We start from the raw sequence: 25,497 nt of genomic DNA, 5'->3' as shown, positions 1-25,497 counted from the left end.
TGGAAATACAGAAATAAAAAAGGAAAATGCAGTTCCCATCACTTTATCATGTCTGGGCAATTCCTGTATCAAGAGCACCCGCTAAGGTCCTTGTGTGCTTACGAGAAATCTGGAGGAACTCATACCACAACCTGAACATGAAACTCAACTGCTCCCAGGTGCTGCAGTAAAACCCTTTCCCTGCTGTGACCTTGCACTCCATAGGATTTTATGAAAATATGCTAATGAGTGTGAATATAAACTGACTGGACTATGCTTCATGCAAAAGGTCTCTTGTAAGGTATCATTACAAAGCTTATAATCTACGGTATGTGTTCATCCTATTTGTATGAACCGATCATTCTTGGATCTGAAACTAGAAATATGAACTATAACTCTGAGGTCCTGTTGTAATGATGCAAAGTGTGGGGCATTAATAGTGGTTTGGACTCTTGATGGCTCCCATTGACCAGGACAATTGACTGTAGATGGCTCTGTCCTGCACCATCTGTGAGTCAGGCCAGGAAGAATGAAGGCTTGGGGGTCTCACAGGACATGTGACCATGTCCCCTGGTACAGGAATCCATCTTAAACCTGGGGCTCTTCCCCAGGTGAGAGACAAAAGATTCCTGCCTTGTACCAAAGCTGTACAAGGGGGTGGAACTGAACAAACATGGCTGCAGTCATGAGACATCCCCAGCTACCACCTGAGCTGGAATAAGGGCTATACCAGGTGAAAAGATTGGGCCCAGACAAGAAATAAGTCTAGTCTTTGCAGATGGGACCTTTCCCTCCAGTGCTGGAGGATTCGCCCTTCTCATCTACCATTGTCCCAAGCAGCACAGCTGGTGGGAATCTTAAATGTACAGAGAAGACTTAGGAGCAGAAACTCCACCCTGACCTTCCATGCAATTGGCACTTGCCCCTCACTGAGCAGGATTAAAATTCCTGCAGGGAGACTGGTGGGCCCCATCCCCTCTGGGGATGAGCAAAGCAGCAGGGTGAAAAGAATTGGAGATGCTGGGGATTGAACCCAGGGCCTCATACATGCAAAACATGTGCTCTACCACTGAGCTACATCCCCAGATGGGCCATGTGTGCTATAGGTTACACTCAGAGCCCTCCTGTTTCCAAAGCACCTAGTGACCTAAAAGCAGCATGAGGGACACATTCCCTGCTCTGAGGCCAAAATAATACACTGATGATAATAAGAAGTATATAGAAAGATTTTGCAGTCACTATGGGCATAACTATGATGATTGTTTCGTGTTTCACTCTTAATATCTGGCACCACCACTGCCTTTCCCTTTAGTCTTGCAGTTAACAAAGGGTAAAACTAAACATCACTTCAGATACAAGGGAGTGTTTGTGTTCATTCCTGTTAGTTACACAGGGGTTTCATGTAGCTGCTTTCAATCCTCTGGTTCTGCCGGGATAAGTAACATTTCAGGGTGTCACTGAACTGAAGAGAGGAGATCATTTTTTGACAGGTTACGCCTACTCTTAAGGGTGTTTGTCTGGCTGGCAGCCCTGGTTCCCAGGTCTCTCCTGAGGGAAGAAAGTTTCTGTGCAAAATACTAAAACTTTTAACAGAGAGGAGGTAAAGGCCATGGCAACATGATGGGGCCAGTATGTACCACAACATGGTTCTTTTATGTGGGATGACTCTCAACACTGACTGATCTCCACTCCCTTGGATTTGAAGAGATGTTTAGTTTTGCACTTGGGAACCTGTAAGGCTGAAGCAATTTTATGGATGCTGACACTACGATCGAAGGGTTATTTAATGTTGTAAAAATTGTTAAAAACACTTATCTTAAACTGGAACTGCCTGTTATTAAAGGCTGGTTTCCCCATGTCAGTTCCATAAGCTCTGCTAGAAACACCCTGGATTCTCTCCTGCCTCGGTGGGAACTGCAGGGAATCGTCCCCTGCTGCCCTTGGCTCCAGGCTGGTTTTTCTGGGGAGGGGACGTAGAATTGATTTGTTTTCTGTTGAGAAGGGAGCCAGGCCAGTTCTCAGGGAACGAGCATCTTCCCAGCATCTTCCCAGCCCAGCCCAGGCTGTCCCAGCCTCTGTTCCCCTGGGGGCCCCGCGCGTTTGACTCTAGAGCAGGCCGGGAGCAGCAGCTGAGGCAGAGGACAGCCTGGGCCGGGCAGATGCTAGGAGCAGAGCACCAGAGGCTTCTACTGGCTCCCTCCTCAGCAGCAAACAATCAGTCCCCACAACAGCTTGCACACCCACCGATATAGCTTCTCCCACTGACATAGCTGCCACCTCTTGGGAAGTGGATTAACTGCACCCACAGGAAAACTCTCCCATCAGCATAGAGCAGTGGTTCTCAAGCTGTGTGTCAGGACACCAAAGTGGGATGTGAGCCTGTTTTAATGGGGTTGCCAGGGCTGGCATTAGACTTGTTGGTGCCTGGGGCTGAAGCCGAAAGTCTGAGCCCCACCCCTCAGGGCTGAATCCCTCAAGCTCTGGTGGTTTTGCCCTCCCCTAACCAGGGCAGGGCTCAGACTTTGTCTCCTCTGCCTCTGCTCAGTGTGGAGGGGTTTGGTCCTTCTTTCCAGGACCATGTAGTAAGGTTTTTTTTGGCACAAGGGGTTTGCAGTGAAAGGAAGTTTGAGAAACCCTGGCATAGAGCCTCCGAATATGTCTAGACTTGGCTCCTTGTGGCACGGTGGATGATCATACACTGAACGTGCAGCCATGGAGACACCACACACCAGCCTTGCCTAGTAGGCAAGAATCAAACCTCCACAGAAAAACACCTGTTGCTTTCTAACTCATCTCCCTAAGCCCTCAGCCACCACCACTTAACAAAGGGGCTTTTCTACACTATGGTTCTGGTCTCACTGAAGGGTCATTTCCAGTTGTTTGCTCAGACCAGCATTAGGGAAAATGGTGCCCTGGGCAAAGCTTGTACTTTGGCACTTTCCCATTGCCCCTGGACGATCCCCACTCCCCCTTTACCGCTAGCTCCTGCACTCCCAACCCTTGCACCTCCTTCACCCCTAACTCCTGCCCCCTCCTGTGCCCACTTTGCCCTTAACTCCCTGGGCCACCAGCCATTGCCCCTCTCCTGCAGCCCCTTCACATGGCTCCAGTGCTGGGGGCCCCGCACTTCTTCTCCCTTTCCCTGGGCTTTGGCATCACTAGCCCCTGCTTAGCGAGTAGGGGTCAGTGGTTCCCAAAATGTGGGGCATGACTCCTAGGGGGACACAGAGGAACATTCATGGGGGCACCTCAGGGCCTGACCCAGCCCCCATGGAGGGAGCAGCACTCAGCCCCACTCTGCCCCAGCTCTTCCCCAACCTCACCCTCAGCCTGGGCCCCTGGCTCCCAGCTCGGCCTCGACCCCCTTACCCCTGTCTGCACCCCTCTCCTCAGCAAGCAAGAGCTCCACTCCCAGCCTCGGTTCTTGACCACGGCTTCCGAGGGGCCACAGCCATGGCTAAGAGGGCACAGTGTGAAATGTTTGGGGACCACTGGTTTATGGTGATGTTCTCAATCACTTCTACGAAGTCCAATAAAAGCTATTCCTCACCCACCTACCCCTCCATCAGGACGGACTAGGTATGTTCTGCTGCCCTTCACTCATGCAGGAAGGATAATAACATTTCATTCCACTCAATCCTAAAGTGATTTGTAACCCACCACCAGCCGAAACTGGTCATTTTGGGAAAGCGGCCCCATCATGCTGCATAGCTAGGCAGAGTAGGTGTCTATGGAAAAACGGTCTGTTCCTGAAGTCTTTCCCCCAGCTCCTCACTAGATGTGAGGGGGGAGCTCATTCAACCCCTGCTTCCGCTTAGTATTTAAAAACTCCTTATTGTCCCTAGCTCTGCTGGCCTTAGATTTCTCCTCCTGTCTCTTTATTGACAGCTCAGATGAAGTGGCCGAGTGGCTAAGGTGGTGGACTGCTAATCCATTGTGCTCTGTCTGCATGGATTCAAATCCCATACTTATCAGATGCATTTAGTCATCACCTCTCCTTTGTAGACAGCCATGTCCCCCTTTGGTACAATGACAGTTCAAACAATGTTGCTTCTTGCAAACAGAAACTCAGAACTCTCTTGCTTTAAATAAAAGGTCTAAATCCCAGATTTCTTAAAAAAAATTCTCTATTGCTGTATTTCTTAGTCTTTATCTCAAAAGGTAACATCCTCATCATCTCCCCCAAACACCCTGGGACCTGCCCAAATTATTAAAATACCCTCAACCCGAGCAAGGCCAGAGCAGTGAACCACAGCTAGTGTCTAGGCCGAGCTGCTCTGAAGGAGTCAACTCAAACATTTTCTCCCTGCTTCCCTTGGCAAGGTCTGACTGAGAAAACAAAATTCCCCAAACTGAAAATTTTCTGCTGAAACACCAATACTAGTCTGGTTGGGGAATTTGGTTTGCAAGTATTATTGTTATTATTCTCTTCTGATTTCTGAATCAGTTCAGTTCAGTCTTTGTCCTCCAGGTGTGTTTCCAGCTGCTGAGTTGTGGGGGAGAGAGGCCAAGTCATGATGTCTCTTCCCCTCTTTCATGGTTTTTTCCAACTTGATAGGAAGCTCCTTTGCTACCATGTGAGTCAAGCAGTGTCCATTGTCTCTGTGCTATCTCAGAGAAGCCTGCATTGTACATGGTTCCTGGGATAGTCCTTGGGAGTGTGGATATCTTCAATGGGCCAGCAGTGAGTCTGGCTCCTCCATTGTCGCACCTGAAAGGCTGGTGGGGGGCATTTCCCAACCTCATAACATATCCCAGTAACGCACACAGAGCAAAACTTCATAACTTCCCAACCAATGCGAGCACATAGACTGCAAGAAGACATTAATGTTCAACAGATGAACAGTTCAAGATTTTTAAAATGATACCTCACCAGGCAGACTTTGTACAAACCATGGCATCCTTATATGAGAGTGGTGAATATGGGGCTTCCAGGTGCTGCTTTGAGCACAGCGTGCCACACCTGGGCTTACACTGCAATGGAGACGTACCCTTAGAGTCCATCTCTCCTGGGATTAAGATGGCAGCAGGGCTGGCCTGGGTCATCTGACTTGGGCTCCTGGAGCTAAAGCTGAGGGGCTAAAAACTGTGGTGCAGATATTTGTGTTCACGCTGAAGCCTGGGTTCAGAAACCCTCACCCCTCGTGGGGCCTCAGAGGTTGGGCTCGAGCCCATTTGTCTGCACTGTAATTTTATAGTCTTGCAGCCCGAGCCCCATAAGCCTGAGTCAGCTGACATGGGCTTTGCGACAGGTGCCCTGGGTGAGTTAATCACAGTGTAGACATAATGTTAGGCTACATCTCCAGTGCAATGAAACACTCTTGGCTGGCCCGTGTCGGATTAATTGGGGTCATGCGGCTTGGTCTGGAGTAAAGTTGCAGTGTCCGTGTCTCGGCTCAGGCTCAGTCCCCTGCTTTAGGAGCCCAGAAGGGTGGGAGGGAGTTTAGCGAGTAGAAATGGTAAATCCTGGACTCAATGGCATTTCTCCACTGGTCTGTCTGCCCTGGTGTAGGGACAATAACACGTTCTGCTGCTTTCGTTATTTCAAAGAGTGGTTTAGGATTTTCATTCTCACACATGGTGCTCCCTTCCTCCTTCTGTTGGGACTGGGAACTAGCCAACCAAAAACCCCACTAAGTTTTAGTAAGGGGCCAACAGTCCCTTACTCGAGCCGGCCCCGTGAGGGTCACCGATGTGCAGAGAAGGCAGCATGAGCTGGTCCCATGGTGTCATGGGCTGCACTCAGGACTCTGAATCCTGCAATCTGTGTTCAAATCTCAGTGGGACCTTGTGTGGGTTTGTGGTAAAGACCTGGAGCTCACAAAGCTCTACTTCCCTGTCTCCAGCTGTGCCGAACAAGTCTTTCCCCTCCTGCTGGGTGACTCAGGCTGTGGTGGGTCAGGGCTCTAGAACTGACACCTGAGGGTTGGGATTCTCATGGCTTCACCTGGTGCCCACAAGTCTGGCACTTGCCACTGTGCTTTCCCTCTTGCCCACCTGGTGCTTGAAGGAAGCAGGGCCAGGCTTCCTAGTCAGGGCTGGGCAGGTGGAAGCCCAGCACACCTCTCCTCTGGGCATCTAGAGTGGAGGCGGCTGGTGCTGAGAGCTCCAAGGGAAGGCTTAAAAGCCACAGAGGCCAGGGCAAGAGGAGGGGAGGACCATGCCTATGTGTGGCCAGCAGACAGACACAGGGCCAGCCTGCTCCCTGCTGTGCTGAACCCCACTGAAGACCACCTGCAGATCAGCTGCTGATGCTCTGTGGCCAACCTCAGAAGAAGGTAGGAAAGCAGGGCTGGGCCTCTTATGGTTCCCACTCCAGGTGCTCACTTTGGCAGTGAAGCAGCCCATTTTCTTTGGCAAGTCAGGAATGGCAAAGGCGAGACTGGAAGCACCTGGGGCTCATGCCCCAGCCTTTGTGACACCCACCCCCCAACTCCTTCCCGGGGCTCTAGCTGAAGCCAGAGCATTGGCCGGAGCCGCCAAGAAAAGGTTCCAGCCCCGAAGGGAGCAGGATTTGCAGCACAAAATGAGCACAACCACGAGGGGACTCAAATCCTGAATCATCCGATCCACAGGGAGATGCCTCATCCTTTAGGCCACATGATGAGGGGATCTAAGCTCTTCTTTGGAAAAGCCGGACACTGTGTTTCTCAGGTCATCTACTGAGGGGGCCGAGATGCTCTGGACACAAGAAGTCGAGTTCCCAGCGAAACGTGCGACTTAATTCTATGGGGCCAGGTGCAGGGCTTTGACAGGGAGGCTCAGGCATGTGGGATTGAGGTGCAGCGGATGGACCTGCTGTCTAGGTGCTTAGATTTAGTCTCCCTGAGGAGGAGGAGGAATCCTGCTGACAGGCAGTGGCTGTGCAGAAAAAGAGGAGGGGTTCCTGGGACTTTTTTTGCCTCGCTTTTGCCTGCCTGCTCACTCTTGTGGTGAACGGTAAAGATTTTTTTTTTCAACAAGCCCAGGTAGCTCAGTTGGAAGAGCATCAGGCTCTTAATCTGAGCGTCCAGGGTTCAAACCCCTGTCTAGGTGCTCAGCTTTTAAGTTGCCTTGTGTGCCAGGAGCCAAATTCTGTTCACAGCCACACAAGGATTCCCAGAAGCTGTGGCCATTTCCTGGAATGGTTCCTTTCCTTAGCAATCAGGAGAGAGGCCACATCTGCAGGTGCAGAAAGCGCAGTCTCTGGCCCCCAGGAAGTGCTGTGGGGCCAGGTGCTGAGAAAGCCCAGAGGGGGAGCAGCAGAGATGAGGGGAAGGGAGAGAGAGAAGCAATGAGGACAGAGTGCAAGTGTAAAGGGGGCATCTGGTCTGGCTATTGGGGCAAACTTCCCTGGTTTATACACGACCCTGGTGGAATTGGCCAGTGGAAGGATCTGAGTCCCCACCCCCTTACCCAGAGGCTGCCTGACCTCGAGGACTGTTAGGATACAGAGATTCAGGCCAGTCTGCAAAGGCCTGTACTTTAAGAATTTAGGTGTATTTTTATCACTTAGCTAGTTATAAATATATAAAAGAGAGAATAAAAAATCACTGTCTGTCTGTGTAATGGCCTTCTCTCACTGTGACAGTCTGAGGCCTGGTTCTTTGGCTAAGCAGCAAAGGCAGCCATAAGCTGGGAAGTGTATGGTCACATCCTCACATTCCCAACTAGTCACATTGAACTAAGGTGCTATTGGGCTGTGAGGAATACAATCCTGTCCTGATATTCCTGTCACCTCCAGAGAAAGGGAAACTTAGTTTGGTAGCATCCTGTCTGGCAAGAACTCACTTATCAATAGACACAGCTGGAAAACCTTATGTCTGTATAGATGTAGTTGTGAAATCCTCCCTTCTGTATTGTTTTGTATGTTTATTTACATGGTCTCTGTCTGGTTCTGTGATTGTTTCTGTCTGCTGTATAATTCATTTTGTTGGGTGTAAACCAATGAAGGTGGTGGAATATAATTGGTTAAATAACCATGTTACAGTATGTTAGGATTGGTTAGTTACATTTCAGTAAAATGATTGGTTAAGGAATAGCTAAGCAAAACTCAGGTTTTACTATATAGTCTGCAGTCAATCAGGAAGGCGGGGGGGGGGTGGGTGGAGGGGATGGGACCAGGGACTGGGGATGGGGGAATTGGGATCATGTTTTTCTACAGGGGGAAATGGGAACGGGGATGGGAACAGAAACAGGGACACAGACAAGGCTCTGTGGTGTGAGAGCTGAGAAGGGGACACTAAGGAAGGAAACTGGAATCATTGCTTACTGGACGTTCACCCCAATAAACATTGAATTGTTTGTGCCTTTGGACTTCGGGTATTGTTGCTCTCTGTTCATGCGAGAAGGACCAGGGAAGTAAGAGGGTGAAGAAATAAGCCCCCCTAACACTGTCATTTGTTGCTCTAGGGTCCATTCACATCCCACTCCTGACACAATCACTGTCTTCTATCTGACGAAATAGCCTAATTTCAACCTCTCCTGTAACATTTCACCACCAACTATTTAGCATTTGTATGAGAGAAGTTGGAGGGAATTCAAACATCTTCAAATGGCAAAACTTTTCCCCCGACCTGGTCAGTGAATCCTGTGGTGAGAAACTTTCTGTGCATTTCAGTTTCTTGTATTGTTGGAGGGGGCTGAGGTGCTGGAAGGGAAATGTCCATGGAAAACTTGGACATCACTGTTGTCCGGAAAAAGGCAGGTGTTAGACACAATCGCTTCTCGTATTCCCGTGGAATCCGAGTCTAGCTGAAGAATTTCTGTCTATCCTAGAGAGAATCATTCCATTGTAAATACAAATGAAATGAGATCTTCAGGTCGAGTCAGCGCCTTTTAAAAGTATTTACTGAGAAAAAAGCCATTCTTTGCCTTGTTGATAAGGACAAGAAGCCCTCTTTTCCTTTCTATTTCAAATGTGAAATGAATGGAGATTTTCATTGAAAAACTTCTGGTTTTTAGGGGGAATTGAACCCAGGCCATGGCTATTAAAACACCAGAACCTACTGCTTAAAGCACCAGGGAGGGGTGTTGTTCTCTGACAGCCAGCATTGTTTTTTTCAGCCTCCTACTTCACCAATGTCAGACTCTGAGTGCAGTTAAGCTCTGGAATAGGCTCCCAAAGGCGTCTGTGGTGTCTCTGTCCTCAGAGGTTTTTAAGAACAGGTTGAACAAACCTCTGTCGAGGATACTCTGCATATACTTGGTCCCATAGACAACCTGCTCTTGCTCTATCTGCTACCTTCATCGTGTTTGGATGTAAAGGTGGGAAATGATGGAGAAATTGGCCCCTCTTTCAAGTTTAAATGTTGTAACTTCTACATCTAGACCGGGGTGGCCAACCTGAGCCAACGTAACTGCCAAACGTGCACCTTTGTATGCAACTGCTGAGTCAGTTGTGAACCTTGCTACCATTATCATTATCCCTTTGAAATAATGATGGTGATGGACACTTGGCTGTATATCCCAGAGTGCCCTGGACGTCTACAGGCTGCATTAGCCAATCCAACCATTTGGCACTTGCAGATGGGCACCTCTGTATTGTGCCTGAGTCTTGTACAGCTATGAAAGGCTGGTAGATGCCGATATTTTCCCATCTTTTTAACCAGCGCTAATACCCAGCCAGGCCAGGGCTGGGAAGAGAGAGAGAGCAGCAGGTTTCCCCTATTGTGGCTGTCTCACTTTTTCTGGACTAGCTTCACCTCTGCACCAACTTGTGCTTTTTGTAGGTGACCCTGGCTAGCTCAGTTGGCAGAGCATCAGACTTTTAATCTGAGGGGCCAGGGTTCAAGTCCCTAGTTGGGTGAAAAACTTCTCACTGTGAGTATAAAAATCTGTCTTTCTGGAGTGTTGTTCTTTCTCTCCAGGATTTTGCCTTTCCTAAGAAGGGCCTTTCTGTGGGGGGGGGGGGATTGAAGGAGCAACTCCTTGACATCCCCTCTGTCCTTGCAGGCTGGAGGAATAAAGTCCTCTGGGCGTATAGCATGTTCCTCCCCTGCAGACACAAACACACAGAATAGTCATAAGGAATTAGAATTAGAATCCACCACTTTCCTTGGGAGCTTGATCCTGTGGTGAATCATCCTCGCTGTTGAATATTTGCGTCTTATTTCTAATATGAATTTGTCTCTTTTCACCTTCCAGCCACTGGGTTTTGTTATGCCTTTCTCTGCGCAATTAAAAAGCCCTTTAATACCCAATCTTTTGTCTCCATTAAGGCCCTTCAACACTTCAATGAAGTCACCTTTCAATCTTCTTTTGATAAGCTAAACGCGTTGAGCTCATTCAATAGCTCACTAGAAGGCATTTTTCTCCGGCCCTCAGAACACTTCGTGGCTCTTTGGTCATCAGACTCCTGAACTGCAGCTGGATCTGGCTCTTGTTCTTCTGCACAGCATAGCTCCTGGAGCAGAGGGATCTGCAAATGTACATTCGTATGATACCTTTGTTTAACTGATGAAAACATAAACTAGACACTTAGAGGATTGGAACTGAATTCAGCTGATGGACAGCTTTGCTAGGTTTTTATGCATTTGGACAGCGAAATGTTGAGTGTTTACATTCATATCAAGCACTCCTGTATAGAGGAGCCCCTGAACATAATGGAGAATGGAAATGAAAATGTTTTCCTTTTTTTTTAAAAAAAGAAAGAGGGTTATAAGAGAACACGCAGGTTTGAACTGAGGACTACTTAAACTGCAGTCAAGCACTTTAACACTGAGCAATATCCCCATGACAACAGGACTATGGAATCATGATGTCCAGCACTTTGAAGGACAGACCCTGCTTCATCGAGGTCCTTTGCCATTCGCAGACCACAGGTGGTTTTAAAAATGGGGTTTGATTAAACTTCTTAAATGTGGCAAACACCACAGCTTGCTCACCCACCGATATAGCTTCTCCCACTGACATAGCTGCCACCTCTTGGGAAGTGGATTAACTGCACCCACAGGAAAACTCTCTCCCCTCAGCATAGAGCAGTGGTTCTCAAACTGAGAGTCAGGACCCCAAAGTGGGTCATAACCCTGTTTTAATGGGGTCGCCAGGGCTGGCATTAGACTTGTTGGTGCCTGGGGCTGAAACCAAAAGTCTGAGCCCCACCACCCAGGGCTGAATCCCTCAAACTCTGGTTTTGCCCTCCCCTAACTGGGGCAGGGCTCAGGCTTTGTCTCCTCTGCCTCTGCTCAGTGTAGAGGGGCTTGGTGCGTCTTTCCAGGGCCATGTAGGAAGTTGGTAGAAAGGGGTTGTAGTGAAAGGAAGTTTGAGAAACCCTGGCATAGAGCCTCTGAATATGTCTAGACTTGGCTCCCTGTGGGTGATCAGAGACGGAAAGTACAGCCATGGAGACACCACACACCAGCCTTGCCTAGCAGGCAAGAATCAAACCTCCACAGACAAATGCCTGTTGTTTTCTAACCCATTTCCCTAAGCCCTCAGCCACCACCACTTAACAAAGGGGCTTTTCTACACTATGGTTCTGGTCTCACTAAAGGGCCATTTCCAATGGTTTGCTCAGACCAGCATTAGGGAAAATGGTGCCCTGGGCAAAGCTTGTACTTTGGCCCTTCCCCATTGCCCCTGGACTATCCCCCTCCCCCTTTACCGCTAGCTCCTGCACTCCCAACCCTTGCGCCTCCTTCACCCCTAACTCCTGCCCCCTCCTGTGCCCCCTTTGCCCTTAACTCCCTGGGCCACCAGCCATTGCCCCTCTCCTGCAGCCCCTTCACATGGCTCCAGTGCTGGGGGCCCCGCACTTGTTCTCCCTTTCCCTGGGCTTTGGCATCACTAGCCGCTGATTAACGAGTAGGGTTCAGTGGTCCCCAAAAAGTGGGGCATGACTCCTAGGGGGACACAGAGGAACATTCATGGAGTCAATGAAATCAATTGAGCTTCTTCAGTCTCTCGCTGCAGATATTTCCCTTGTTTTTAAAGGCAAAAATCCTGATCTTTCCAACGGGAGCTGCTGCTTCAATGTTCAGTTTGGGGAGGGATTTGGCTGCACTCAGAGATCTGCCCGCGGGTTACAATCTGCGATCCGAAGGGTCGAACGCAAACAGCGTTTAGATGGGACCGTTAGTGCCGCCCCCGTGTGGCCAAAGACTAGAACTGACCAGCAGAGTTTACAGCTGGAGCCTGGGACGCTCCTGAACAAACTGGGCACGAAGCCTCTCGCGTGGGATCCTCGCTGTGCAGCAGGAGGCGGAGGGAAGCTGATTGTCAGGGCTCAGGGCAGCTCCCTGCCATGCTGAGCCGGTGTCTGTGCTAAGCTCGGCATCAATCAGGTGATTCTGGGAAGTTCGGGGTCCCAGGCTCCCAAAGGAGGGTGAAGCAGGTCACCCCTGGAGCAGGTTAAAGCTGCAGGGTGACAGTGGGGTTGCTGCTCCTGTGAATAGCTGCTGTAGCACTGCCTGGGCAGGACAGGGAGAGCCAGTTATACCCCCCCCCCAGCCTGTATCATCGGGGGATGGGAGCACTCACAGCCTGGGGACCCACCCACCAGAGATCTACTGGGGGGAGAGTGGCACCCACACACCCCAGATCTTGTAGGGGGGGACAAGGGCATCCACACTCCGGGATCCTCTGCAGAGGGACGGACACCCACACACCCAGGATTCTGTATGGGGGGCAGAGGTACCCGGACACCTGGGCGGGGGATGGGGGGCACCGAAACGTCCGAGATCTTACCTGGGAGGACAGCGGTGCCTGCAGCTCGACATGAGACGGAGGCGGGGGGAGAAGGAGCATTTCCCAGTTCCAGGCTGTTCCCGTTTGGCCAAGGCACAGAGCTCACAAGCAGAGTTTAAAGCTCCAGCTGCCAGGCTGTGAAACAAACCGGGCCCTGTGGCTGGTGCCTGTGATCCTAGCTCCTGGGGAGGCTGAGGCCGGCGGATCGCTTGAGCTCAGGAGTTCTGGGCTGCAGGGGGCTGTGCCGATCGGGTGCCTGCACTAAGCTTGGCATCAATATCGTGATCCTGGGGAAGCTTGGGGTCCCCAGGTTGCCTAAGGAGAGGTGAACTGGCCCAGAACGGAAATGGAGCAGGTCGAAACTCCCGTGCTGATCAGTAGTGGGATCGTGCCTATGAATAGCCCCTGCAGCATAGCCTGGGTGAGACACGGTCTCTTTTTATACAGACACCCCCCGCAGAGCCTGCAGGGGGGGATGGGAGCACCCACACGCTGGGGATTCTGACTTGGCGGGGAGGGACGCACCCAAGCAACACGGATCTGGAAAAGGGGAACAGAGACACCCACAGATCCCAGATGGGGTCAGGCAGGGGAAACCCACTCCCTCCACACAATGTTCTTATCTGGCGGTGAAGCCAGGGAAACCACATGGAGGATTCTTATCTGGGGAACTGGGTGCACCCACTTACCACCAGAGATTCTTAAGGGCAGAGGAACAGGGACTCCCACCTCTGCAGCATGGGGGTGGGTCGCCTGCTGGGATCATCTGGGCATATTTCACCTCGTCAGTTCCCTGCCATTGCCTTGGGGGCCCCTTGTTCGCTGCCTCTGGCACCCAGTTTAGCCTCCTTCCTGAGGGCTGAAACGCTTTGATCTATCTAAGGTCTGTGGGATCAATACGTGTCATGGTGTAATTCTGTGTTATTCGGGGGTCAGACTAGCTGAGCTAATGGCCCCTTCTGCCCTTAAACGCCATGAAAACATTTCCCTGGTTTCTCCTTGCGCCTGACAGACACCACGGTGAGGGGCCCAAGAGAAGATCCTGGACACAGCGCTCTGGCTTTACTTGGGGACGTCAGCGCTTTCCTAGCAAAGCTGCTGCTAAAGCGCTGGATTTGGGGAACGGTTCGGCTCCGATTCAGAGATCTGCCTGCGGGGTGTGAACCTGCCACGAGGAGTGGGAAATGCAACCAGCACCGGGAGGCGTTGGCTGAGCTCCGGGCTGCCCCCGTGTGGCCAAAGCTTAGAACTGAGTAGCGGAGTTTAAAGCTGGTGCTGAGAGGGACCTGAACACACAGGGCACGAAGGTTCCTGCGTGTAACGCTTGTTGGGTGGGCAGCTGAGCGTAGCTGATTGCCGGAGTTCAGGGCTGCACCCCGGGGTGCTGAGCAGGTGTCTGTGCTCAGGTTGGCCTTGCTATGCTGGTTTCTGGGAAGTTTGGGGTCACCAGTCTCCCTAAAGAGAGAGGAGCCAGGTCAGCCCACGAAAGGAGGCCGGCAAAACTCTGGTACCAATTGGCAGTGGGACTGCCCCTGTGAAGAGCTGCTGCAGCCCCGTCAGGGAGAGCTGGTCTCTCTTTATGCAGCCCCCCCGCCCCCGCCACCATTCCTCAGGACGAGGGTTGTGCTCAAAGATCTGTGCCCCGTGTTTTCACCTCCATGTGAAGCGTGCAGTGCAAATAACCCTCAGCGCATCAGCTCAGTTCCAGGCTCCACTTCCACCCGCTCAGGCAAGATGGTGCAGAGGAGCCCCTGGGTGGCTGTGGGCCTGGGGAGGATGGCTTTTGATTTTTTGGCTTGACCGCTACGGGCAGCAAGGCCAAAAGTCAGATGGCCGGCTCTCCCGTCCACCACGCTCATCAGGAGCCCTTAGTCGACAGGCTCGGAGAATGCGGGCATCGCCCCCCACTACCTCTCGCATGCAAAGCGAGCGCTCTGCCGCTTGAGCTAATTCCCTGCAGCTGGCCTGACTCTCAGGCACCGGGCAAAAAAAGGCAAGAGCTCTGTGGCCTTAAGCAGAACACAGCCTGAAATGGGGAGGGGGGGGGGGCGCTACCCAGAGCTGGGGAAGGGGGTCCGAGTCCCAGCCATGCTCCTCGGCAGAAACACCAATGCTCCCTCCCTGGAGTGTGTCTGGGCTGAGAGTTAGCCCCTGAAACAAGCACCAAGCTTCAGAAGACAACGCAGGGATAGATCACTTGACGATTGCCTGCTCTGGCCATTGCCTCTGAAGCGCCTGGCATCGGTTACTGTCAGAAGACGGGATAGTGGCCTAGATGGACCATCGGTCTCACCCAGGAGGGCCGTTCTTATCTTCACCACTTTCCTCTAACCCAAGCAAAGCCCGGAGCAGGCCCAGCTCAGCAACTCTAGCAGACTCCCTGGCCCCTGGCCCAGCATACAGCAAAACGACCCTGCCTCCGCCAGGATAGACAGCCACCGACTCCCTCTTCCAGACCAACGCAGCCCTTCCCCGCTTTGGCTGTCTCCAAGCTGTCTGCGTGCTCTGCTCTGCCCCCCGGCTGCCATGCTGCCTGAGATCGGGAGGCTGCGAGGTCTCACGGTCTCAGCTGAGCTGGTATCGCGTGCCACCCCGCCCATCTCCTCATTCCCTTCATGGACCCCTGGGATGTGAGTAATTCTGTATTTGAGTGGCTCTCCCTCCCGGCCAATGAGCTTGGCGTAGACTAGCAGGGAGGGAGGAGGAAAGGGATTGTGCTCCAGTGACAGCTCAGAAAGAAAGGTGCAGGTCCCCCACTAGAGCCCAGCCCAGCAGAGCAAAGCAGAGCAGGCTGGAGAATGTGTGTCTGGGTCTGACTACTTCTCCCCTGCTCTTCCATTTGAGCTAACTTCCCCCAGCTGTCTCCAGCCTCCCAGTAAGCGCAAGGGGGAGAAGGGCCGGGGAGGAAGAGCTTTGTGCTCCGCAAGGGCTGGCTTTCTGGGAAGCCAAGCGGGGAGAGGGATGGAGGCCACTGGAGGAGCTGAGCCGGCTGACTGTCCATGGCTTCTAAAAGAAGGGCAAGAGAAGGTCCAGGGGCTGCCTTGCCGCTGGAGAAAGCGGGCATTGATCCCGCTGCCTCTTGCATGCAAAGCGAGCGCTCTACCACTTGAGCTAATTCCCCTACCTTGGCAGGTGATGTCTCGATCCATCCATTCGATAACGGAGGCCACATCGTTCCCCGCGCCAGCCAGTGACTCCTTCCAAAAGGGTCAGGCAAGGCAGGGCTTGCCGTTAGCCGGCTAGCTCAGTTGGTTAGAGCGTGGTGCTAATAATGCCAAGGTCATGGGTTCAAGCCCTATGTTGGCCACTCCGGGAGGAAGAGGGTGGCTTCTGCTCTTTTGGCTGACTGCTAGGGGTGGCAGAGGCCAAAACCAGGTGGGCCTGGAGCAGGCAAGAGCCCTGCTGGGCGCAGGCACCGGGCAGGACCAAGCTCCTGACACCTCCTTGGGCTCCCCTCCCTGGGCTCCTTGCTCCACCTGCTGCCTGAAAGGAACTTGGAGACGGGTGAGCCCGGCCGGCTGCCTTCCAGGCTCATAGGAGGCCAGGCTTGAGCTGCCCGCCCGCGAAGCCAAAATCGCAGGCCTGCCGGCTCGCCCCCATTGTCCACAGAGGGTTGACCTGATGGCCCGAATTCTTGCCGGCCGCCAGCTCCACTCAAATGTACCCGACGCCGGATCACGCTCCCCAGCCCAAGCCACAGAGGAAGGCTTCATACTCGGCACCCCAACCTAGGGGAGAGGCTTCACACTCCGCCGGCGCAGGGTGACCTTTGGGACTTCCCTGGACACCATCCTCCCACCGCCCACAGCCAGACCCCCCAAGCCCACACTCGAGCCCACCCCTCCGACAGGAAGGAGCAGGAGGACCACTCCGCACAGGGGCACCACCACTTGAAGTCAGCTTCACCTGCTTTCTCTTCTACCCCTTTCCTCCCAAGTTATGCGCGCCTCACGGGAGCCGGCCCTGGGAAGACGCAGGCACCGCACTCTGACTGGCGCAAGCCAAACGCCCACACCGAGAGTTTAGCACGGGCTCTTGAGGCACTGGAGGAACCCCATGCAGACGCACTGACGGAGCTAAGCTTTACGGCCAAGGGCCCTACCTGTGCAGAAAGCCAACTTGCTTGTGAAAAAGACTCCTCTTTCGGCTCCCCTTCCAAACTTCCAAATGCCTCCAAATGGGAAAACACACACACTGAAACACCCAGACGGGCCTAACGCTGGGGCCAGGCGAAAAAGAAAAGCAAGGAAAAGATTTCTAAATAGCCACCCTGCCAGAGTCGTACAGCTCCGCAAGTGAAACCCGTGGGAGGGACATTACACAGAAAAGGGGAATGGAAAGCTGCCCAAATTGAGATGCTGTGGAAAGCTACAGCCCCATCGCTACTCCTACTCTGCACACTTCTTGCAACAGCTGATGAACGGCCAGGTGCTTTTCGCATCCAAGCCCACACCAGGGGAAGACCTTGAGAAGTTTCCCGTGGCTTTCCTGGTTCAGCTGGTCAGAGTGCGGCACTCGTGGAGGCCAGATGGTGCAGAGGAGCCCCTGGGTGGCTGTGGGCCTGGGGAGGATGGCTTTTGATTTTTCGGCCTGACCGCTACGGGCAGCAAGGCCAAAAGTCAGATGGCCGAATTTCCCGTCCAACACGCTCATCAGGAGCCCTTAGTCGACAGGCTGGGAGAATGCGGGCATCGCCCCGTCATATGTTTATTCCCCACTTCGAACTTTAGCGTCCACAAGATGGGGACCTGCATGGGCCCCTCTCAACTTAAATCCTAGTTTAGATCTGGTAAAGCTGCCACCCTCTAGAAGTTCCAGTGTCTAGCACACGCCCTGTTCCCCCAAACCTTCCCTGGGGAACACAGATCCAAACTCCTTGACTCGTAACCCTAAGGGAAATAAACCATTCCCCCACCTTCTTCCCCCTCTCCTAGTTGTTGGGAAAGATACCTTGATTCAAACTCCTTGAATCAAACAAAGAGGGATTCACTTTTCCCCCTCCACTTCCCCTGAAAATCCAAACAAGGGAAGAAATCAATCAGGTTCTAAAAAGAAAAGGATTTTATTAAAAGAAAGAAAGAAAGTACACTATCTCTGTAACACCAGGATGGAAAAACCACGAGGCGTGCTGCAGGATAGCCCCTCCCCACCAAAAGCAATGCTGTGACCCGGATTTGAACCGAGGTTGCTGCGGCCACGGCGCAGAGTACTAACCACTATACGATCACGGCCAGGCGCTGGGGGTATAGGAAGCAGCACACTGGAAAATGCTCAGCTCTGTGCTCTCGGGGCGGCCACCTACCTCGCCGGCGGCCACAGGTCTTTCTCAAGTCTCCCCATTACAGTCACAGGTCAAATGCTGAGCAAAGGAAAAAAGACAGGAAGCCAATCCCATGCCTGTCCCTTTTTCTGTCTTCCTCCACCCCTGGACCAGGTCCCTCCCCGTTTGTCTGGGCCATTGTCCTCATGCCCCTGGCCAGCCTATTTCCCTTTGCCGCTCTGAAACGTGCCACACGTGCAGGCCCCGAAGCTGGCCCCGGGGGCGGAAGGCCAGGGAGAGGCTTTGGCTAGGGCCAGCGTGTCCTTGCGAGGTAATTGTCTCTCTGGAGGTGAAAGTCATCAGTGCGGGGTGTGAAGGGAAGTGGCCGTAGAAGGAGAATGGAAGGCATGGGGTGGGCAGGCCAGGGATTTCTTTGTCCCCCCTTCAAAAGGGGTCACCCTCCCCATCGGGGAATCGAACCCCGGTCTCCCGCGTGACAGGCGGGAATACTCACCACTATACTAACGAGGAAGGGGCACGGTGAGTGGCCCCAGCTCCCACAGACCAGCTGTGGTCAGTGTACAGCTACACCGTCGCATGGGCCCCAGCAGGCAACAGCACCCCTGGCCCTCTTCTGCTTCCCAAAGGCTTTGGCCGCAGCAACAGCCCTGGGAAAAGCCCTGGCCCTCCTCACCTGCCCTTGCCCAGCAGGACGCCTTTTCGGGCCTACACAGCTCCTCACACAACACCCACCTGGGACCTTGCCCTCACCTACCAGCTCAGCAGCAACTTTTTTCCTCTCAAAACCTCCTCTTGCCACCCTCCCCCTTCCACACTTCACACTCACCTCCTCACAAACTCACCCACGGCCCCTTTCGCTTCTCAAGCGCCTCTGGAGGGACGCAGCTTCCCAGGCACGCAGATCCGGCTGATGGCTCCCAAGTGTGCAAGTCCGTCCCAGCAGAGCTGCCCCATAGGGTGACCTTGAAGAAACTGTGGAAAACGGGATGGGGGTGGGGGGTAATAGGCTCCTATATAAGAAAAAGTCCTCCCAGACTGGCCTGTCCCTTTAAAAATTGGACATCTGGTCACCCTGGAGCAGCCCCACACTCCTGCTCCCCGGTTGGTGCGTTTGTAACCCGGGGGCTGAAGTCGACGCGTGAAAGGGAAGTGAGCAAGCTCGGAGCTCTCCGGCGCCACCTGCTGGGAGCAGAGGGCAATGACTGAGCGACGGCCTGGCTAATTTAAATATCACCTGGTTTTCTATCGGGTGGCTCCACTGGAGAGCTGGGGAGTGGCCTGAGTGTGGCAGCATCTTTTTTGCATATTAAAAGCGGCAGTTTGAGACCATTGGGGTAAAATATGAGTAAGTTTTGGGGTTGGGCCCCACATGTTTAGTGCAGGCTGTGGGGAGCCGGGCTGAGCAGAGCCTGCCCCGACGGGGAGTGTGATGTCACCCTGAGCTGGGAGCGTGTGGCCAGACATGGGGAAGGGGCTGGGGGGTGGGGGAAGGTAGGTTGGTTTTCCTCTTTTTGGTGGAGTTCTTCTTATGTAAATTGAGAGTCGGCTTGGTGGAGGGAAATTGTGACTCCTGCTTTGGGGGTTGTTGGGGGGAGTGACACAAGCGTCCTTGGTGGTGGCTGCTGCAGTGGGGCATAGGACAGGTGGGGGGTGGGGGGGCTGTCTGGGTGCTTCAGATCAGGGGCGGTTCCTGGTTGGCTGGTGCCGGCCTGCCTAGTGTTTTCTTACAGCTGATCTCCCATTGGCCCGGGCGTGGGGCGGGTCTCTGAAAGCTGGTCTCCCATTGGGCCCTCCCCAACTGACGTTTCTGACAGGCTCATCTCCCATTGGTGACGTTGTCTGATAGTGATGCGGGGAGGAGCCGCCAGGGACTTGTGCGCTCAGAGCTCAGCGCCGCCCGCGGGAAGCAGCGCGAGGCCGCGCGGGGCCGGGTCCCGCTGCCGGGCGGAGGAACCGAGACCGCAGCAGCGGCGCCGCCTCCCGCCTGGCGAGAAGCCGCAGCACCGGGGGGGTCACAGGGCGCGAGGCGCTTCCGCGCGCGGCTGTTTCCTGCCGGTTGCGGGGTGACGGGTCCTGCCCGTTGGGGCCGCGGGGTCCCAATGGCAGCTGGGGGCTCTGGCGTCCGCCCGCCCGCGGCGGCTGGGAGCTGCGGGGCCACCTGCAATGGCCGGGGTCTGCGGCTTCTCCTCACCCGCCCCCCCTGGTGACTGGGACCTCCCGGCTCTGCCTGCGGTGTCTGAGCGCTGGGGGCTCCTCTCCTGCCTGTGGCGACTGGGAGCTCCCGGGGCTTCGGCGCTGCAGGGTCTGTGAGCAATGACATGGGGCTGCAGGGTCCTCCCGCCATCAAGGCCTGTTGGGAAATCCTGGGTCCATCCGCAGCGGCTGGGAGCTCTGGGGTCCACTCGTAGGAGCTGCAGGGTCCATAGGCAGTGGGGTGGGGCTGTGGGGGCTCCCCGGCCACCCATGGCTGCTGGGAGCTCCAGGGTCTGCCTGCGGGAGCTGTGGGGAGATGAGGGGTTTGGGGTGGAGGAGGGGGCTCCAGGTTGCAGGGTGGGGCCGAGGGATTCAGAGTGCAGGAGGGGGCTGTGGGTTGAGGCAGGGGGTCGGGGTCCAGGACGGGGTGATGGCTCTGGGGTGGGGGCACGGATGAGGGGTTCCAGGTGTGGGAGGAAGCTCTGGGCTGGGGCAAGAGGTTGAAGTGCAGAGGGGTGAGGGCTCTGGGGTGCAAGAGGGGGCTCTGGGTTTGGGGGGGTTCAGGGCTGGGGCAAGGGGTTGGGGTGCAGACTTACCTCGGGCGGCTCCTGGTCAGCGGTGCAGCAGGGGGGACCTACTGGCCACTTCCAGGGCACAGCGCGGTGCCCTAGGACACATAGGGACCAGCCTGCCTGAGCCCCGCAGCACCGCTGACCGGACTTATAACCCGGTCACCCGACTGGGAGCTCCAGGGTCCCCCTGTCCCATGTGGTGGCTGGGAGCTCTGGGATCCACCCACAGCAGCTGGGAGCTGTGGGGTCCATCCGTGGTGGCATGGGCCTATGGGAGCCCCTTCCGACACTGGTGGCTGATAGCTGTGAGGCCCCCACCGGCCGACAGCTCCTGTCTTGCTGCCCCAGGGCTGAGGTGGAAAATGTCACTGAGATCTCTGAAAGTCACAGTTTCTGTGACCCCCTTTATATAATCTTAGCCTTAATAGTTGTTGACTGTCTCTCTCAATCTAGTGGTCTGCTCTAGCGCGGATGGGACAGGGAAGACAGAAGCTCACCCCCCAGCACAGGTTTGGGCAAAAATGGCTCTTGGGCTATTTGCTGAGCATGCAGAGGACTTGTCCAGGCCGGTGGAGCAGCTCAGCCAGATGAGGAGCTGGAAGAAGGAGACCTGAGCAGCCTGGACATCCCACTTTTTCTCCACAGCCACTGCCTATCAGCAGGATTCCTCCTGCTCCTCAGTGAGACCAAATCTAAACACCTAGATAGCCGGTCTGTCCGCTGCACCCCAATCCCTCATGCCTGAGCCTCCCTGCCAAGTCCTGTACCTGGCTCCAGAGAATTGTCTCACATCTCACTGGGAACTCGACTTCTTGTGCCCAGAGAGTCTCGGCCCAACTCAGTAGAGGACCAGAGAAACACAGTGTCTGCCTTTTCCAAATCAGTGCTTGGAGAGGTTTTGTTCCTGTGACCACGTGGCCTAACGGATAAGGCGTCTGACTTCGGGTCAGGCAATTGAGGGTTCGAGTCCCTTCGTGGTTGTGCTTGTGCAGTTTTACCTTTGTGCTGAACGTCCTGCTCCCTTCAGGGCTGGAACCTCTTCTTGGCCGCTCAGGCCAATGCTCTGGCTTCAGCTAGAGCCCCGGGAAGGAGTTGGGGGGTGGGTGTCACAAAGGCTGGGGCATTAGCCCCAGGTGCTTCCAGTCTCGCCTTTGCCGTTCCTGACTTGCCAAAGAAAATGGGCGGCTGCCCGGGCTAGCGTGTGGAGCAGTTTCCCTCTTCCAAGTGTGCGCCTGTCCCTGTGCTTGAGGGGATTGCTACATAGCACCTTTGGAGCCTGGGTGTTTCTCTGCTTCTCGCCAGCTGGGGAAAAGCCTCTTGGGGTAAAATCTCCTGCCCCACTGCCAAAGTGAGCACCGTGAGTGGGAACGGTAAGAGGCCCCACCAGGGGGGCTGGCCCTGCTTTCATACCATCTTCTGATGTTGGCCACAAAGCATCAGCAGCTGGCTGTGGGTGGTTTTCAGTGGGTGTTTGCCATGCCAGGGAGCAGGGAGCAGCCTGGCTGGGCGTCTCTGTGGCTGTCTGCTGGCCACGCATAGGCATGGTTCTCCCCTCCTCTTGCCCTGCCCTTGGTTGCTCTGTGGCTTTTAAGCCGTCCCTTGGAGCTGTCAGCACTAGCCGCCTCTGTCCTAGGTGCCCAGAGGAGGAGAGGTGCTGGGCTCCAGCCTGGGACTCTTCCTGCCTTTCCCTGACTATGAAACCTGGCCCTGACACTCCTTTCTTCAAGCGCCATGTGGGCAAGAGGAAAAGTATGGTAGAAAGCACAAGGGCCAAACTTGTGGGCATCAGAAATCCCAAACATGCAGTCAAACCATAACCACTTTTAGACCCCATTCCAACCAAAGACCTGGCTCCAGTGGGTATGAGTCACTCAGCACAAGGTAAACAAGTCATTCTTATACAGCTGGAGACAGGAAAGCACTTGGTTCTCCAGGGATTTACCACAAGGTCTCACTCAGATTTGAGCATGCCAACCATTACACCATGGGCCCAGCTTGCGCTAGTTTCTCTGAACATTGGTGACCCTATCATAGAATACCAGGCTTGGAAGGGACCTCAGGATGTAACCAAACACTTTGTATTCTAAGTTGAACAAAACAAGTATCTGCATTTCAATGCAACATTTTCGCTTGATTTCAAATCAGACCATCTCATGAAAATAATAAACACAATTCTGGCCACGAGACAAACACCACAAGACAGAACATAGAACACACAACATAATTTTTACTGTGCCAGTAAATCATGGTACGGTGAATGCAGCGCAGCTGGCATTAGTTTTCTTTGATTATCTGAAAGACAAAAACAGGTCTACCCCTTCTGGGCAGTCAATCATTACTTAAAACATACAAATACTCTTGTTGATTTCAGGCAAAATAGAGGAATTACCCCATATTTCTCGTATGTGTTTCTCAGACACCCCTGGTTTCAGCGGCCTCTACCTTATCAGTTAGTTAATTTGCAGTAACACAGATTCTTTCTGGCTTGCTTTTTATTTTTTTTATTTTTAACTCCTGCTTAGAAACACTGGAAGGAAACAGCACCACTTATAGTGCCTTTAGAGCCTAATAAAATTTTCAGTACATAGCACTGTATACATTCTTCAACTGATTTAACAAAACATAGCCAAGTGATTGCAATCTAATAATTTCTTAGCCACATTACCAATTCAAATCACCAGTCCAAATGTCCTTCTGAGTATTTGAAATTCAAAAGTTTCCAACCTGTATTCTCTCCCTGTCCGTTGCCTGCCCGCCTGGGCCCGATCCTACTTTTCTCGCTGAATCGTCCCTATTCTAGGCACTACCAGTTTAGCTAGGAGGGTGGGCTTCACAACTAGCCCTCACCCTTCTGGTCTTGTCCCCAAAACATTTCTACTGACAAGACTACCCGAGTCCTCCCTAGTAAGGCTTGCCACCTGGGCAAAAATACATGGCCATTTACTTAACACATAATCCAAACCCCTTTGGGGGTCTACCCAGAGACCCACCCATTTGTCTGCTGACACTTAAACAGAAAAGAAAATTACACAGAGAGCAAAGAAAATTATAGTCTAAGCCAGATTTTTCCACTTCTATTACATTGTCCGTTACAGGGGGGCGGGACAGTAAAATCTCAGGACAACCTCAGAGCTTCATCGCACACATGGCTTCCACCCTGAGGAATTACGAACGAGAAGTTCAGTTCCGCTCACACACCTAACGCCCAAATGAACAGAGCAGAAAAACAACAGTAACCGGTCAAACAAAACAGAGCCAAAGCTAAATAGTGCACCAAAACCAAATAGTGTTTCCTTATTCTATTAGAGCTCACCTTTAATCATGCAATCCTTATCATATAACACCAACAATACCAAACAAAGCAAACACAAAATAACAAGGGTAAAACAGATAGATGGTGTAAATTCTGCAGGGCTCCCCCATTATTAAGTGCTCACCAAACTGTGACAAATTCCTGTTACTAATTTATCCCTCATGTCAGGTGATCAGACTGACAGAGCATATAATCAAATTTTAAAGCTTCATTAAAAATAATAAAACAACAATGGAGAGTATTGGGAATGCTCCCACCTCACACAGGAAAAACATGAATGCCCCAAGCCTTAAACCACTTTAATACTCACACATGTCTCACTGGGAAGTTAAGCTTTGCAAATATAATTCCAATTCTGTAACTTGTACTGCCTTTGGTTTGCCTCAGTTTCTATTTTCCACAAGCAGCTGGGGCTGAAAGCAGTTTTCTTTGCACTTAGCATAGTCCGCACTGATTCATGACCTTGAACACAAAACAACTTCTCCTTTATCTCAGGGCTAAGCCGAATTTCAAATTAACCCGTTCCTAGACAAATTGCTCACACTGTGTCAGAGGTTTTTCTTTGTGATTAAAAGCTCCACTGAGATATATGATCTTATCTAGATTGAAGGTACCTTCTAATGGGCATTATTTAGATGGATTTTCACGCGTGTGAAGATTCCAATTCGCTAAATACCTGCAGGTTTTAGGACCATAATGTACGTACATGTAATATGCTGGGGTACCATTAGGGGGTGAGGTGGAATATTTAGACAGTCCCTTACCCATTTTCCACTCACACAGGAGAGACTCACAGGGAAAGGGGAGGGAAGATGGGTTCACACACTCCTAGACCCAGGCAGCTTCCTCGCCGGACTATGCCAGGCTGAGTCAGCCCACCGTGGGTCGGATCTCCTAAAGATCCACTAGTTACCGGGTTAGCCCGGTAACAGCCACTCACACTGGTGTACACACACACACACCAGGGCCTCTTTTTCTTCCTTTTTCTTTTTTTTAACCCTTTTTTAACCTTTTTATCTCTTTTTAATTTTTTTTTTTTTTTTTAACCACGATGCATCTTTACCTGGTCCGGACCAATACCATGAGGCGGTATGACAACCCCTCCTGAGGCGGTAAAAACCCCTCAGCACCGGTGCATTCTAATGCATTTACCTATGCATTACTTTATGCATTACCTTATGCATTTACCTTGGCCAACTCAGCAGTTCCCAGTACTGCTATAAACTAACCTTATTGGGGCCTCTCCCCAATACCACTTTGCATCTGATCCTGCTGCACAGTCAATAAGTTCAGATGGCGTGAGCCCAACAGAGAGACAGACGTCCTCAGGGACAGTCCTCCTCCGATACCCCAATAGAGATTTCAAAAGGTCTCATACCTCTCATGTGGCACCATGGGGTTCGAAGGGGAATGATCCGTAGTAGCCGTCTGTGGGTCCGTGGGCGTTGCCATCCCGGACGAGCCCCCAAATTGTCGAAGAAAAACTTAGTTCT

The 25,497-nt window shown here is 52.8% G+C and overlaps 4 non-coding genes across 4 annotated transcripts; 2 read left to right on the top strand and 2 right to left on the bottom strand.

The window, feature by feature from the left end:
- Window positions 1–991: 991 nt before the first annotated feature.
- TRNAA-UGC lies at window positions 992–1,063 on the bottom strand. The gene has a single exon. It is a non-coding gene; the product is annotated as a tRNA-Ala (tRNA).
- Window positions 1,064–6,941: 5,878 nt separating this feature from the next.
- TRNAK-CUU lies at window positions 6,942–7,014 on the top strand. The gene has a single exon. It is a non-coding gene; the product is annotated as a tRNA-Lys (tRNA).
- An 8,864-nt stretch (window positions 7,015–15,878) lies between these two features.
- On the top strand, window positions 15,879–15,952 carry TRNAI-AAU. Its single transcript has one exon. It is a non-coding gene; the product is annotated as a tRNA-Ile (tRNA).
- Window positions 15,953–18,364: 2,412 nt separating this feature from the next.
- On the bottom strand, window positions 18,365–18,436 carry TRNAD-GUC. The gene has a single exon. It is a non-coding gene; the product is annotated as a tRNA-Asp (tRNA).
- Window positions 18,437–25,497: the final 7,061 nt, after the last annotated feature.

The sequence above is a fragment of the Mauremys mutica genome, unplaced genomic scaffold, assembly GCF_020497125.1.
Source record: "Mauremys mutica isolate MM-2020 ecotype Southern unplaced genomic scaffold, ASM2049712v1 Super-Scaffold_100331, whole genome shotgun sequence".
In the NCBI taxonomy this organism is placed as follows: Eukaryota; Metazoa; Chordata; order Testudines; family Geoemydidae; genus Mauremys; species Mauremys mutica.
Note: the sequence above shows the minus strand (reverse complement) of the source record. Positions and strands in the feature narration are given on the sequence as shown.